This window comes from Orycteropus afer, unplaced genomic scaffold (assembly GCF_000298275.1).
Source record: "Orycteropus afer afer isolate SDZICR_OR568_19922 unplaced genomic scaffold, OryAfe1.0 scaffold00352, whole genome shotgun sequence".
Taxonomy (NCBI): domain Eukaryota; kingdom Metazoa; phylum Chordata; class Mammalia; order Tubulidentata; family Orycteropodidae; genus Orycteropus; species Orycteropus afer.
The window spans coordinates 417,720-421,279 of record NW_006921939.1 but is presented as its reverse complement, the minus strand read 5'-3'; the positions used below and the strand labels follow the sequence as shown (position 1 = coordinate 421,279).

At 37.2% G+C, this 3,560-nt stretch overlaps 1 protein-coding gene across 1 annotated transcript in view; it reads left to right on the top strand.

Moving 5' to 3' along the window:
* GUCY2F (guanylate cyclase 2F, retinal) overlaps positions 1-3,560 on the top strand; it is a 170,580-nt gene that overhangs the window by 27,642 nt on the left and 139,378 nt on the right. The window lies entirely within an intron of this gene.

Below are 3,560 nucleotides of genomic sequence, written 5' to 3'. Positions count from 1 at the left end.
CCACACCTTCTGAAAAACGTGTAAAATCTTTGAAAACAATTTTATGCATGGTAAAACCTGATTAATCCCTTATCAATTCCATTTGTTTTTCCTTAGTTCCTCTTACCTCCTATTCCAATTTAAACTTGTTGCTCCTTAAGGCTGCTGGTCAACTGTTATGCTAGGATCTCTTTTCATTGTCCTGGAAATTCTCTCTTTACTCTGCTGAATACACTAATTCACGAATCTTATAACTCCCATTTTCTTAGTCTATACCCTTATTTTGGTGGAGCATATCCTCTTGTAGCTCCTGAGAAAGGTAGACAGGAGGTAAATTTTTGAGTTTTGCATGTTTGAAAAGTTATTATTTTAATTTTACTATTGGTTTATAGTTTGGCTGGGTATATAAAACTAGGTTAAAAATATTTTTCCTTAAGCATTTTGAAGACATCACATTGTCTCCTCATTTTCACTCTTGGTATTGATAACTCTAATGTCACTCTGATTCTTGACCCTGTGATGCAATATGTTTTATCTCTCCTCTCAGCCCCATGAAGGTCTCTCTATTCCTGATGTTATGAAATTTCATGATAATATCAGAGTCTTTGACATGTATGCTGTACATTTGGTGAGGTCTTTCAATGTAGACACTCTTTCCATCTGGCAAATTTTCTTATTATTCATTTTTTAATTTCTTTAACAACATTTTCTTTGCATTCTCTGGAAGTACAGTTAGTTGAATATAGAATTGTCAGAGATGAGCTTTTGATTGTCTTAGTATTGATCTTGTATTGTCTATGTTGTTGTTTTTAGTTTTCCTTCCTGGTAGATTTCCTCAACTTTGTGTCCTAGTACTTTTAGTAAATTAAAAATAAAATTAGCTATCATACTTTCAAATACGTCTGTCATTACTTTTTAAAATTTTGTTGTTGAGAATATACACAGCAAAACATATACCAATTCAACAGTTCCTGCATGTGCAATTCAGTGACACTGATTACATACTTCGAGTTTGCAACCATTCTCACTCTCCTTTTCTGAGTTGTTCCTCCTCCATTAACCTAAACTCACTACCCTCTAAGGTTCCTACCTAATCTTTTGAGTTGGTGTTGTCAATTTGATCCCAAAAATGTCGTTCTTTTTTTTAAAAAAAGTTTATTTATTTTGTTGTTGTTGAGAATACACACAGCAAAACATACATCAATGTAAGTAAACTTCTAGAGATAACAGAGGAAGTTAGCAAATTTGCAGAGTACAAGGGTAATAAAAATCAATTGGATTTCTGTACACCAACAATGAGAAATCTGAAAGGGAAATTAAAGAAACAATTCTGTTTACAATAGCATCTAAGAGAATAAAATACCTAGGAATAAATTTAACCAGGGACATAAAGGACTTATACAACGAAAACTATAAAACACTGCTGAAAGAGATTAAAGAAGACTTAAATAAATGGAAGGAAGGTTGGGCAATCCTACTTCTGTAGTGATACTGCCTCGGAAACCCAAAGAGGGGTTGCTATGAGTCGGAGCCTACTCGACGGCACATAACAACAACGACAACAACAAATAAATGGAAAGATGTTCCATGTTCTTGAACTGGAAGACTTGATATTGTTAAGATGTCAAGACTACCCAAAGTGATCTATAGGTTCAATGCAATACTGATAAAAATTCCAACAGAATTTTTTTACAGAAATGGAAAAACCAATCCTCAACTTTATATGGAATGAGAAGAGTCCTGAATAGCTAAAGCAATGTTGAAAGAGAAGAACAAAGTAGGCGGACTCATGCTTCCTGATTTAAAAAAATAGTATACCAAACTACTGTAATCAAAACAGTCTTGTATTGGTATAACAGTGGACATACAGACCATATAGACAATTCTTAAAAGAGCATAATGATCAAGGCAGACTTTTTTTTTTTTTTTTTTTTACTAAGCCAGGGTTGCCTGGCTTTCTTGGGTAGACATAGAGATGGAGAATGCCTAACTGCTCTTTACACAGACTTTCAAACAGCTCTCCCTCTTTCAGTGATCTGCCTCACCCCTACTTATATAGAACTTGGTGCCTTCAATTCCAAAGCTTTACAGGATTCTGAGGGGGCAAATATGATGCTGTTGTTCATCAATACTCCCTTCTACAAGCACTTAGGTTTCACTACCCTCCACTCTGCTAAATAGAATATTACTTGTGTAGCAGCTTTCCATATTCTTATTCCATAGTTCAGGGTTACAAATGTCTCTTAATTCCATCAGAGATGGAGTTTTAGTATTTCTATTCCTTGTTCTCTTGTTGTTTGGGAATGATGTTTGAGAGGCAGAAGAGAGTGAAGAAAAGCCTGGAATTTACAATGTTTATTCTGGAAGTCCTAAGAGCTCGGTGGTGTAGTGGATATGGCATTTGGCTGCTAACCAGAAGGTCAGCGGTTCAAACCCACCAGCTGCTCTGCAGAAGGAAGATGGGATGATCTACTTCTGTAAAGATTTACAGCCTCGGAAACACAATGGAGGTCATTATGAGTCAGAATCAACTTGATGGCAGTGAGTGTTTGAGATTCTGAAAGTTCAAAGACAGGAAGAAAGAAAAAAAGAAGTCACAAAAAAGTATAGAGGATATTCATTTGTTGTGAGTTTACCACAGCCCATCCATTAAGTTTAGCAAGTATTTATTAAGCTCATATATAACCTGGGTGGTTAAGAGGATGGACTTTGAAGGCAGACTTCCATAAAATTATTTAAGCTGTGTGTCTCTTTCATTTTTAAATGTAGAATAATTATAGTACCTACCTCATAGGATTGCTGTGAGGATTAAATGAGTTGATATGCAGGAAAAGATTATCTTGTATTTAATAACTGTTCCATAAATATTAGCTATCATCATCATCATCATTATTATTATTACGGTGTGCCAGGAACTCTGTAGGAGATATAATGGAGAACAAAATAGAAATGAGATCTTGCCCCCAACAAAAGGGAATAATTTTTCCATTTTAGGAAGGCTAAGGATACTGGAGCCCTGGTGGCATAGTGGTTTAGCACTCAGCTATTAAGTAAAAGGTCAGCAGTTCGAACCCAACAGCCACTCTGTGGGAGAAAGATGTGCAGTCTGCTTCCATAAAGATTGTTGTTGTGAGGAGCAGTCAGGTTGGTTCTGACTCATGGTGACCCCATGTGCAACAGAACAAAACACTACCTGGACCTGTGCCATAAAGGTTGTTGTTGTTGTTGTTAGGTGCCGTTGAGTCGTTTCCAACTCATAGTGACCCCACGCATAGCAGAATGAAATACCACCTGATACTGCACCAGCTCCATGATCCTTGCTATACTTGAGCCCATTGCCACAGCCACCATGTCAATCCATTGTGTTGAAGGCCTTCCCCTCTTTCGTCAACTCTCCACCTTACCAAGTATGACATCTTTCTCCAGGGAATGGTCCCTTCTGACAACATGACCAAAGTAGGTGAGACGAAGTCTGGCCATTCTCGCTTCCAAGGAGCATTTCGGCTGCACTTCCTCCAGGTCAGATCTGTTAGTTCTTTTAGCAGTCCATGGTACTTTCAGCATTCTTCGCCAGCACCACA